The sequence below is a fragment of the Ooceraea biroi genome, chromosome 3 (assembly GCF_003672135.1).
Source record: "Ooceraea biroi isolate clonal line C1 chromosome 3, Obir_v5.4, whole genome shotgun sequence".
Taxonomy (NCBI): domain Eukaryota; kingdom Metazoa; phylum Arthropoda; class Insecta; order Hymenoptera; family Formicidae; genus Ooceraea; species Ooceraea biroi.
The window spans coordinates 10,040,355-10,054,095 of NC_039508.1; the positions used below are offsets into that span (position 1 = coordinate 10,040,355).

At 45.7% G+C, this 13,741-nt stretch overlaps 1 protein-coding gene across 2 annotated transcripts in view; it reads left to right on the plus strand.

The window, feature by feature from the left end:
* Window positions 1-13,741, plus strand: part of LOC105276868 (rho GTPase-activating protein 7) — a 163,422-nt gene that overhangs the window by 76,264 nt on the left and 73,417 nt on the right. The gene's annotated exons all lie outside the window — the stretch shown is intronic.

The following is a 13,741-nucleotide window of genomic DNA, read 5'->3' on the forward strand; positions in this document are numbered from 1 at the left end:
AGCCGAGACCACTCATTATTTCAGAGGGCCGATCGAGCCGTATCATCCACTTTATCCGCCTCTACGTACATTCTTATCCTTCTCTTTTTGTTTCTCTCCGTTTCTTCTCATCCTAACGGAGAATCGTCGCCATCGCTGATTGCACCTGCGGCTGGTAATAAGGAAACGAGCGGCTCGACAGCGTCGAACCGGCGGATCCGCGAAATTTACGAAACGTCGAGATAACGGCACGTAGATGAGTCGAGTGGAGTATATATGCGTATATATACGTACAACGAGAAGAAGAATGCGAGCTAGAAGTCGGGGTTAACAAGGGAGAGAGAAGCCGCCGGATACGGCGCGAAAATGGTTTAGCGTATTATTTATGCAAATGATATGCGCCGAGGAAGAGGCTGCGAACAGGCGACAGTAAGTTAGATAATTAATTGTAATGCGTTGTACTGCAGGAAGTGAACAGTGCACGCGAGTAAATAATTCTAGCTAGAACAGCTTCCACTTTTCCGAATATTCACGAAAACTCCTGCTATCTGCGATTTTCGCGAAGATTACTACCGCGATAATGCCCGGTTACGATTTTACGATCGCCTAAGGAACATAAGAGCAATTCGAGAGTTGCTTGGATTCGATCGCGGCTCCGTTTGGCGAACGCCCCGCGAGATTAAAGCGATTGCGCGAAATCTCACATCGGCGAGATGCAGATGTACCGGTTTATGGGACGCGTAAAAGCCACCGACGCGCGCGTGGTCCACCGATGGTGTACTGCTCGTAAAACATTGCATTCTCCATTCGTCGTCGGGCATTCGTCATGTTTTATTGGCACACACACCGTGTCCAGGGGCATTAATTACAAGAACGAAAACACTTTGGCGTTACTCGTTAATGAGCATCGGTAATGCTAAAATCCTCTCTTTGTCGTTATAAAGTACGTCGTTTCCGCAACGTCAAATCATTTTTGTGGAGTGTTATTTTTACCGGTAAGAATCATTTATCGTTGCATCGCAAGAAGCTTATTGACAGAATTTGCGAGTTATTTGCTAAGTTGATACGATACTTTAAGTATTTAAATTATCGCGACATTTTTTTGTTGCCCTGATGCGATTTATTTTATTTTTCATTTTTGCAATTTATTATTCAATGTCAAACGTACATTGTATACAGCACGTCAGCTTGTTTTGCATGCCACGATACAACATGTCACACTGATCCTCTATTGCAAGGACGAAATCTCAATGCATTATGATCGTAAACAAAGATCTGCGTGGAAAATAAAACAATACCGATATTTTCCATGCTTCGATAATGCGCTATACATACATAGGAGGGACTTTTGTAATCCGATGCGCGGTGTATAACAGTAATGATGGATGGCACATACGCAACTCATGATGCTAAATTTATCGTATGAAGGACACGAAGAAGAGAAACTATCTTCGCGATCGTATTATGCTTGTAGCTCCGAGAAGAGAGAGCCTGGTACAGCCGGCTCAAGTTTCTATTGTCTTACGGAGAGTACAAAGTATGATGTACTGTTACGTGATTCACACACCGACACAGACCGAAAGTGCAAATTTTCCATCCAGCTTCAGCTACTTTCGGTTAACGCACCTCGCCGAGCTACTCCCGGCTTATCACTGTTTCACTTTCATAGCATCACTAAATTGAGAGATATACCGGATCGATTCTTTTGTTGCCGGTCCTTGGACTTTCGTGGACTTTCCGACCGTAACTCGGGTATTTTACAGGCGATCTGGCAAAGCGGCCATTTCCCCGTAAAGTCGATCACTTGGATATCTCTCGTAGAAGCAACCTTTCCACGACGCTATCGCTCGGGCGTGCCTAATGCCGTCGTGTTTCTTTATGTTTCAGGTAAGCACAGGCCGATTATAAGAGAGAGACACACACAGAGGGACCGGGGGTTACGGTGGTAGCAAGTGAAACACTAAATCCGCCCCGTAAGTACGCGCCGCGTTTTAAGACTCATCCAATCACCATAAAATAGTGTCCAAGGGCGCGAGTCGTTAGAGGGGATATACAATTTGCATTTTCATGGGGCGACGCGCGTACCTCCACGGTTAGTCCACCTTCAAGGTGGACTGCATTTCGAGTCTCGAGTGATGAAGATCACGAAAAATGTTAGTCGACCAGTGCAGGTGCAGGGTGAGCGAGCGAGCAGTGAACAGCGAAATAGGCGCGGGACGCGTTTATTTGGCGTCCTTTATAGCGCGAGAATTAATTAGAAACTCGCTACGGCGAGCGAATTCCGCGATCGAGATCGAGCCGCGAATATGAAATCGCGGGAGTTATTTTTAGTAGAGCGAGTGGAGCAATCCGCCGTGCGTGTCTTTTCTAATCTGTTATCGATCACGCGGCGGTTAATTAAAGTTTAGTGCGCAAAAGTCGTCGCGCTTGATTCCAAGGAGGCGATTAAAACGCGAGGGTGATCGATTAATCCAATTAATGGGGCAGGCAACGAAAACGTATCGTCTCGACCGGGGTGGTTTCATTAAAATTTTAATCGACCGAATTTATTCGCCGGATATCGGAATACCGTTATTGAAACGTGCGGCAATCGAATCAGATAACGTCTGATTCCACGTGTTTATTTATGCATCACGATAATGATGTAAATAGTTCTGTATTACTAAATGTTTAGAATGAAACTCGTTGCAACGCCGTAAATTGAGATTTTACGTAAAAAGGACGCTTCAACGACCACCATTATTATCCAACCGCGATGAAGTGGTTCCAACGAGAACGAACGGACTTTGATTAATGCAATTGTAATATTATATACGTTATTACTGCCGGGGCTTTACGTCACGTTCAATGATCATGTGTGCACGTGGAGTCGGCCAAAGAATTAGTCGATCAATCCTGAGATGCGATGATAGCGCCGCGCGCGTAGTACCTCTCGCACGGCCGTTACGAAGAAGAAATTAATAATTGCACTTAATCCAACGTGATTAATGCTGCATCGCCCCGACGTCTACTACCACGGGCTTCCGCGCTCACGCGGCTTTTCTACCGCTCGTTTCAAGTAACAAATAAAGCCCGAGTGATTCACAGCTGTGCCGTGTACGCGCGACTAGCGCATGAGCGGAAATATAATAACTACATAGAACGGATGTTTATTTGTCCCCGCCCCGGTAAAAATTGTAATGCGCTTAATTAATTCTCTTATCTGATCGGTGCACGGGCGTAAGAGCGGTGGAACGTCACGAAAAATAGACCCGTGCGATATGGGAAGAGTGCGGCAGCGCGCGATTAATATATCCGACGTTACGTGCGCCGCGGCGATACGTACAATTTTACGTACTATTCGCCGGTAAAGTAAGCGTTTTATCGGACACGCGTACTCGCAAGATGCGAGAGATCTCGTTAAGCTTTTCGCTCGTATCACGGGAGGTTACGAGTGCGGGAAGGCAGATAGCTGGTGCATCGCGCGACCTTCCGCGGCGGCAATAAAAAAGTGCATTCTTTCGTTATCTGGCGCGTTACACTCGCGAAATTGCACGTCGAGCTCGCAATCGCGGTCGGCGCGTTTGGACGGCGAGACGTCACCGTTTTTTCAATTAAACGACTCAGCTGATAGCCACCGACCGACTAACGTCGGCCGCGAAGATGCGGCTGTCCTGATAAAGCTTTTTATAGATCCGCTTCCCTCCGGTCGCAAAATCGAACGCAGGTATACGCGGGGATAACAAGGCCGCGTATTTAGCGATTTTTATTGTGACGCGCCTGTATTAATAGAATGGGGAAGATATCACTACCCTCTTAACCGAAGTCGTATCCGATCTTTTTTTAGAAAATCGCGTTTTGCCGTGGCGCGCCATCCGCACTTAACGGAGAGATACGGCTGTCGACTCTCTCCGTAAAGATTTCATCGGCGCGTTTAGTTTAAACGAAAAATTTACCTCGATCGAGATTCCTCGAGACCGATCGATTATTCTCACGAATGGAAGCAGAAACGACAGACGTTATTTTTCACTTGACAAAGCGACCTTTCTTAGAATTTTTCTCACAAATTTGTCAAAGAGATACCGTCCCCGGTGTATAATTTGGACAGGTCTTTTTTGTCCGTTGCTGGGAGAATAAAAGACGCACAAGACTGACCATCGCGATGCAATCCATTAATTCTTGAGATTTCGTCTCGTTGGCATGGTAAGTATGAAGAAGCACCCTAATTGCAGTACGGGACGAGTTATAGCGCGTTGAAACCAGGCGCGGACCCCGCCAATTGAGCCGGCTAGGCGCGAGAGTGCGTCGGCCACGGGATGAATAATTGTACTGGCATACTTAAGATTACAGATAAAGATATCTCTCAGAGCCTGCCCGTCGGTGGTGCATTTCGTAGCAGCCGTACGGATCATCCTACGGAATTGATGGGCTGCTATCAGCGCCGACTTTATGGCTGGAAATCGCAGCGGCTCGCGCGATGCTTGCAAACTACATTGGCGAAAGTGCACGAGTCATACAGATCGTTTCAAACGTATACCTCTCTCGCACGAGTCTCCTCGCGAGATAATCGTGAAATTTTCGACAATTGAATCCATATTCATGGTACGTACTCATTAAACATTCTATCTGTTGGAATACACTTTTACACTTATTGTTGGATTACACTTATTAGGTGAGGCACATATTTATTGGACCATGCGTTTTATTTTGAAAGGCGAATTACACAATCGCGCCCCGCGCCCGATATTTTTTACTTTACGAGAATGTATCGCAAACTAATGTCGTTATTCTACTGTTAACATGATTGACAAAGTAATTGTCGCGAAATGCACCACTCGGCGGAGAGTTATCTTTATCTATAATGATGCACACATCCGCACGCACAATTATTCAGTCCGAGTTCCTCGCGCTCTGCTCCCTCTTGGGCCCATCTTGTTCCCTTTTCCTGCCTTTTACATACCCCGCTTCGCTCGGGAGACCACCGTCTCGAGGCTCACAGAAAGGATATGTAATCATAATTAGCGATGTTATTAGTGAGTCATGGGTTTGTTTTACCGGTTCGTTTTACCGAGGCTCGCCTCAGGAGGATTGCCAAGGATAACTGGCTGGCGGATCTTATGTGGATATGTATGGCCGCGTGAAAAATTCCGTCAAAGTCAATTAGGGATGTTTGTGGATCAAATTGACGATTCAATGGTGGAATAAATAATCATTAGAGAAATTTTAAAAACGGTCGTACGTGACACAATTAGATTGTTTTAGCTTTATTTTTCATGACTATACATTAATAATGATAAAAGTTGGAGATTTACAATGGTAGTTTTTATAAATTAATAATTTCGCTTTTATCGGAATGTTCGAAAGTTTTCGCACAGGTATGATACTCTGTAGGTTACGCGGAAGAAGATTCTCAAAAATTCGGGACAAGCTTGGTCAACCTGATCGATCGATCGATCGATCGGTTGACCACCAGGAACACGCGTTGTCGAAATGTTTACCATTCGTCGAGCGCTTAAAGCACTAACGCCGTACACGATGCGCGCACGCACAACCACCGCACATAAAATCATTATTATGGTGGCAATAAACCGTAAACGGACGCGCACTGCATTTCCATTCGCGCGGGTCGATGCGAGAGCGCCCGCAGATTCGCGCACGTACAATGCACCCTCTCCCCTCTTTCTCTTTCTCCTTTCCTCCCTCTATCCGAAGGAGAATTCTTCCCTTTATTTCCTCCGCCTACCCGTTTTACCAACGATCCGTTCCTCCGGAGAAGTGCGTCCGGGATGACGCGAAGGACGAAGAATGATGAGGAGGAGAACGCTCCGCACGCGCGATCACCCGTCCACAGTCGGGTTATACTGCGCCATTAGTGCCTGTCCATGGGCTTTATGGAGCTGCTCCGACTTGCACGGGGCTGTCTTCCGGTGCCGAGATTCCCGACACACCGTTCAGCTCACGTTTTCAGAAAAAGTACGTTCCGGGAAAAGCTATCTCGCGCGTAAAAAAACTGCTCGTAGTTCGCGCCAACCACCGACTCTCATAGTAGATTTCCATCAGCGACCAGGCAATTAAATTTCCGTGACGGCAGAAATAACGTTTCGGTATTTATCCATTGTTCAAATACAAGTTGAATAAGCTTCGGGGGTAAAGCCATGCCACATAGTAGAAAATGATTACGTTGCTATCGGCACAAACGTCAGTATTTGAAAAATATTATTTAATTTTTTGTGTAATATCTTTCTCCAGTCTTCCTTCTTCTCTCTTTCTCCTTTCCTGTCTCTCATATTAGGTTTTCGCTGCCGTAACTGTGATCCAACTTGTTGCTGTTGCAAAGATAACGCCATTATATCTGTACAATGTTTTAGCGATATAGAGTGCAACACGCGTGATATCTCCAACATCAAACTGCTTGTTGTTGCCGTCGTATTAGCATGACTGCGCTGTTCTTCTCAGTTACTGACATTCCCGTTTATGCAACAAGAAGTTTCTAACATAAATTTGATGTTATCATCGTCACATTACATTTCTAAGATTATGGAGCTTCTCGATTTCCGGCGTCTCGGTAAAGTGACTCGCGGAACAAAATTTATCGGTTTCGTAATGACTCTTACATATTCCATAATTATTAAGTGAAGTGCTGTTATTTTTTCCGACGCTTCTTTCAGGAAGATTGCTTATCACGCGATTGAAAATTATTTCTCAGAGCTATTCTTCGATATCCGGCAGATTTTTCACTTGACAAGATACCGTTATTTACGGATACTTGCAATTATTCAATCCTTCATGAATGATAACGAGAGAAACCCGTTTTCTATATAGAGATCGTATATTAGAATACTGGAACGCGTGATAACGAACATGAGTAACAAGTCTTGAAATCCTTTTCGTGCTCGAAAAAGTTAATATTTTCAATTAATAACATGGCTAACGAGCAGACGTTCAGGAGAAAACGCCGGACGAACGTGAAATATCAGAAGAATCACGAGATCATTGCCTCTTATTACAAGAGTAATCAATGATTTTCGAGTCGAATTCAGGTTTATTCTTCCGTTCACCTAGCGGTGAACAGCTACAATTCCACCTCAGGATAATTGTACCCTGCTGAGAACAATTTCTTCACGCGATTTTCCTGGCAGTGTAAAACGGTACTCGCGATTGAAAAATCTTGTACGCGTCCACATGTCTGGCATTACCATGCACAGTTTAGTTCATGCATGAGAGCTTACATAAATGGCGTGTAGATAATGATGTGTGCATAAGTTTTTCAATTAATTTGTTAATCGTCGACCAGCATTTGAATTTTCTATCAGGTATCAGATATGTCTCTGAAAACTAACGAGATCGATACTAAATTTGAACGCTAATTATATATATGTTAAATCGTATATTTTATTTAAAATATATTTCTTTGATCTCTCGATGCCTCCTTTTTGACATCCACGACTACCAATGAGGATTCACGAGAATCCATGAGAAGTAAAAAGTCGACATTCCGAATCGCTGCATTCATGCCTTGCGCTTTGCGTTCAGTTCTTTCCCTCCTCGTAGTCGTCGTCGCGAAAGAAATCTCGACTTCCCAGCTGAGTCGAGAGCGAGAGGCACGCACAATAAACGCGTTGTTCACCGCATTCCGCGTGCACGCGGCGCGCGTAAAATACGCTCGCCGCAACTTATGCGATTCCGTCGTACGCGCGCACGTCGCAGACACGTTGCTCGATATTAATTGTACCGTCGTACATAGATAATTGCGTCGAGCTACACGTAAAAGCTCCAGCAACGGCCGATTAACGATGTCGTCGTTGATACGCACCGTACGCACGTTATATCCTGGCCAATATAAAGGAGGCACATGTGCGAACCGGTACACACGCTCGTACCCACGATGATTCGTACACGTGTACGTACCGAGTGATGGCTTTGAGTCGATCGGGATAATTATCGGTTATACTTTGCGACCGCGATCATTATACATACCGATTATACCAATCATTGCACAAATGATTGAGATTTCTAAGATTTCTGTCATTTGCCACACCGCTCGATTCGATTCAGCTCCTACTTACGATCAGAAATCGCGATTCCCGAACACGCACCAGATCAAGCCCATCTCTACGCGTGTGCACGCGTGTTCGTGCTTCGGTGATACATCCGCGCGGACGCGCACACAATTATGCACACGCGGATTGAACGCAGGGACTCGTCGGAGAGCACGCAACACGCATGCACGTATGCACACGCACGTACACGGGCCGAGAGAGTCAGGTTGCGGCTGCACGGATCAACGACTGCCGAGATACGTTACATGCGCCTGGCTTCTGCGTTCTCCGCCTCTCGGCCATACGAGACGAAGAAAAGGGCCGTAGAACGAGATCCGAAGGTCGAAAGTATCGAAAGAGAAATGGCCAGTCGGATCGGACCGAGTAGAGCCATCGTAGTAGAAACGGCATTCGAAACAAAACCCATTAAGATCGCGGCCGTCGCTTAATTAAGGATACTTCAGTTGCACCGATGCAAATAATCCACGGTGGTTCCGCGCGTTTGATCTCGCATTCTCTCCTCTCCCGATTGGATGGACCAGCCAACTCACGCCGTAATTATTGCCACGGAAAAGCAGCTTGTGCGGTGCTTTGACACGTTTGAGGACTAACGCGTAAGCCGTGTCATTAGATGATGAAAAATCCCGGTTGCATCCCGCATCCCGACCGCACTTCCCATGCGTGCGTACGGATGCAGTAGCAATCGTAGTCGAAGTGGCGTAGGCGCGTATAGGCGCAGGCAGGCAGGCAGGCCCGAAGAAGCGGAACGGAAGGATCGTGTAATCGTGGTGTAATTCATGAGGGTAGGATTTTTGAGAAAAGAGGTCGAACAAATATTTCCACGTTCACACGCGTGCCCGAGCCACTCGCACGCCCTGACGCTCGCGGCGCGTCTCCGCGGGACATTATCGCGCGGGTGTGCGCGAGTCGTTTCTCTCTCGCGATTGAAACGTTCCTGGAAAGCGCGGATGAATAAGGTCGGAATAACAGCGCGGAACGAGACGTACGGTTGTGTCTAAATGGCGCCATTATCACGGCCCGTACGGATTGCTGGAGCCCGTGCGTGTGTAAATGGGATTACGGTATCTTTCTCTCCGGATGTGCGTTCGGCGCTCGCGCGCGGCATAATGCACGATCATATATTACCGAATGCAAAATAAACGACGCGGCCGCGAACGACGCTTTACACTTCGGCGTTGATAATTTAACACTTTGGCAGCTGCACCGCTCGCCAACCAGCCGCGACAGCGCTTTAATTGCGGATATTAGTTTGCGACGGATTGCGTCGTGGCCGCGAGAATCGTCGAGCTACGATAACTGTATAGACTTTGAATTTTTCTCTCGTTTTTTTCCCTTTTCATTTTTGTATATTAACCAACGCCGCTGTTGATTTATCGCGTAAGGTGACGCGACCCAGGGAGAATGCGAGACATGCATTTGACATGCATCAATTTTCACGCGCAATTATGACTGATGAACGTGATGGCCGGTATTTTACGTTCTTACGAAACTTATGCGGGAATCGGAATTTTATCATTTTTTTCCAGGAGGTTTTCATACATTTTTTCATTCATATGAAGGAAGAGACTTTGCGTGATAATGTGCGCACATGATGTTTAGAGAAAGTGTTGATAGTTTACGGGAAATTTTCCCTTTTACGACAATATTATTAATAAAATTTCTAATTTTACGGCGGATTTCTCATGTGCATCTTCGTGTATGTGATTTTATTTGTATCCAATGTCGTAAAATTTAATTACTGGCTAAACCGAAACATCTGCGCGTAACGCGGGATTGCCGCGAATATTATCACACCTTTCAAAAGTTTCACCAGTGTGAGTAATCGATGTCAATTATCCGCTAGAAATTCAACAAGTCATGTATATTCAACAGTTTTCTTCTTCTTGTTTATTATATGAAATAAGATGCGAGCTGTATCAAGTAACTTTCGAAAGCTTTCGAGTAAGGAAAACATGCTGAGGAATAATCTCCGCATAAAGGGCGTAAAATGAACTTTTCGATTTACATCAACTTGCAGTACTAATTGCGTTTTACGGGCGATATTCCAAGGATTGCTTAATATCCGTGCAATATTAATAATCGCGAGGTTCACTTTCGCAAGGCACTACGAGCAATAAATAATTTTGCTCATCCAATCGGAAGCTCCGTAAGCATGAAAGGGATATTCCCGCGCTGATGCAGGTCGGACAATCGAATCGCTGAGTCATGTCGTTTCGGTGATCGACACGCGGTGCGGTGCTCTATCGTGCGAGCTAATTAAAAAGCAAATTAATTCCAGCCTCCCCTGAAGGAAATCTATTTTGTATAACGAGTTCTCTGTACCCGCCGTAATAACGTGCCGCGTCCCGAAGCTTTCAGCCTGTCGGATCACCCGGCGTATTCCGCGTGGCGGTGAAACGCCGTAGAAATGCATTCCGGACGCGGGTAATTCGAATACTCGCGGCAACCCGTTCATTCCCAGTACATGATGGATGATCGCAAGAAATATTTTTCCTCCATCGACATTATGTTATTAGCATATCGTAAACTCCAGGAGCCGACCCGTTAATATCGATTCCGGAGAAGCGGCTGTTACTTCGCAAAATCCTTCTCAATGGGATTCATGACTAATCGTTGGTACGTAAGATTCTCATCCGGCCATTTTCATAAACATTAGTTTCAGTTAATTGAGATGTAACTAATGCCCCGTCTCGGTTTAGAGGTAGAATTAGACAAGCCGGGAAATCCTGTCCCCTTGCCGAGATAGAATTGGAAAACGAATGAACAATTAGTTAAATCTCTTAACTAATTTCAACTAATGTCTACGAGAACGTGGCTTGCAATTAATTAAGGATTTTACTCTGGGATTTTGCGAGATGGTAGCCGCTCCCCTGCGATTAATTTTCCCCACTCGCTGCTCAATAACAACTTCCTGCACAGCTGCAACGTTCCACTTAGTGTAATGCGCGTGTCTCCACGTCGGTGCGGTTTAAAGTTTCTCCGGCGCTATAGCGGGACGAAAATCGACGGACGAACTCGATTAACGGAAAGGCGAGCTGCGCGGCATTTCGCCCGCCTTCGCCGGTCATTAGGATCATCCAGCACGACAACGTAATTTCGTAATTGGGTCTCCCGTTAATTATCCGCGGTCGTGAGCAGTTTTCAATCGACGGCATGGTCCCGCAGGCCCGTAACTCTTCCGTCCGTCCGTTCGTCCGACAGGCTGCAACTCCTATTAGCGATGTGAAGGCATCGCGCGCGCGAACGCGAACGTACTTCGTGAAATCTCGATCTCACCTTCCGCGGGGCTCCCTCTCGATCAGTCCCCGCTCGACCGCCGATTACCATAATCACGCGGATTATATGTTTAAGCTAATTGCATGTTCCTATGCGCGTGCATACACATACACACATACAAATTAAACCGCCCGCGATCGCTCGCGCCTCTCGCATTAATTTCATCGGGGCTGCGTCATGGTCAGAAAAAGCCGTCGTCGGAATGTTATCTCGCCTTACTCCCTCGACGCAACGAGACGACCACCTCCTGCCTAATATATGTATCTTTTCTTATATATGTATTTCCTGGTATATGTACTTAGGCCTCTCATCGAAACGGCGCAGGGGAGATGAGAATTTGTGCGTTTGCAAAATAGCTTTTGTTAGCGTGGTAATTTGGAGAACGGATGATCGACGAAATATCGTCGCTTCTTACGTATTGCTTTGTACAATTCGAGAAATGCAACAAGTTACGTGATTCCCATGTTTCTCATAATGTGAGAAGTATTTCGGATGCATTCCCGAGGGTGTGAAAAGAGAGCCACGCGTCGGATTTCTATTTACTCCGGAGATTTCTCCCACCGGCATAATTCCGGGCTACATCGATTCTGACACTTCGTTCCGTTTACTGTGTAAATAATTCGGGCTCTTTGGAATTCCGAATTAGGAGGCAGTACGCTATTAGCTCCCAAGCTACGAACTCGTCGATAATCGTCAGGCACAACGCGAAGATTGTACGAGAGGATGTGATGCAAGTGGCACGCACGCACGTATACACGTAACGATGGGTTCAAGCAGGGGTCAAGCAACATGTGAGAATCGCATTCGGAAAGCGCGTGAAATAAAATCTTGCAAAAAATGCAGGGACAAAAAATAAAAATAATATATTCCATAGAAATTGACCTGAATCTATCCTCATTTACGGTTGCCTGTCGCGTGACTCTTGACTTTAGCGGTATCATAATGCGGCACACGGATCGAAGCTATCGCTGGTGCGTGAACAAGCGTGGCTTTGATGCATTCGTAGACAGGCAGACGTAGGATAATATTGCTGGCCGCTGGTAGCCGCTGTTACATTCCAGCCGCGTCGATACTGCCCCGTGCAAATTATTCAAATAAAATTGTGCAATTACCGGTATGTACGTAACAGCCACATTAAGAGTAACTGGTGCGAATAGAAATTCCACGGCGTCGCGTGTGCGTGATTATGACACGTCGTGGCGGAGACAAACAGGACGCTTCGCGTTGCGAAAATGCATACATACGTTTTTATGGACGACAGACACGTGCACGAACAGATATGTTGCACTCGTCGAAACACGTTGCGCCTTCGAGAATATTTTTCTTTTCCGTCGACGCAACATGCCGCGAACACGGACAACGGTGTCCATCGATCGTCGGCATGATAATTAGATCCTCCTCTTCAATGTTGCGTTTCGGTGCATCTGTGAGTCATACAAAACGGTGCATCATCACTGAATCTTGTGTGCCTGATTGGCTCCAGACGCTTCAACGAGCTTTTTAAAGTCTGTTTGTTCACATACATCATTAATTACGCAATTATTTTTATCGATCGAAAATTTAAATGTATACACTGCAAAATTGATCGTGCGCTCCATGTAAATCAAAAGATTTATTTCGTCGGAACATCTGTGTTCTAAGAATAATAAAAGAAGCGAGACATTACCGGATATCATGCTTTACTCGCTCGATTCCAGACAGAAGCAGTCCTTGAAGTAGCTCGCGCGATAGAGAGAAGGAGAGATCCCAAGGATAAAATTGACCGACGATGGTGCGTGGGTACGAGAATATACCCACGGATATCCTTTCAAAATGATAAATCAAAGGAAATCGTATATCATTCGATGCGACGTGAACCAGTTCGAAAGTTGTCCCGCTATGCGCGCCGGACATAAAGTCCACTGGATATGCACGCATATGTATGTATGCGTAATGTAAGGGTGCTTCTTACAATACCAGTGATCTTCCGCAAGATTGTTAAATATTCGGGACTCTTTTTGGAGTCGTTTGATCCGAGTCGAAAGTTTTTTATAAACTCGATGATAACTCGATTTTATCGTCAAAAGAATTTAATCTCAGTGTACTATGTACTTACTTACATACATCTTAGGAGAAAAAGAGTTTCTCTCTCTCTCTCTCTCTCATTCTTTTACATTTCCCGCTGCATTGTGAGACATGAAACGATTCACTCGTCCGTATAAGTGAGGTAAAATTCCACGAGGTAATAAGTGCCTCGCGAATTGTCATGTATCGTCACGTATGCACAAGTTTGATAGGTGCAGCGAGATAGTTGTAGGCGAGAAACGTAGAACGAAAATGTGTGTCACTGGTGTCTATGTCGGCTAACGGCATCTCGTCCCCATCGCCCGTGATGGCGGGCCACTGTAATAAATAGTAATATTCTATGCATCATGAGACGCACATTGTGCATGTGCATCCTCATGCAT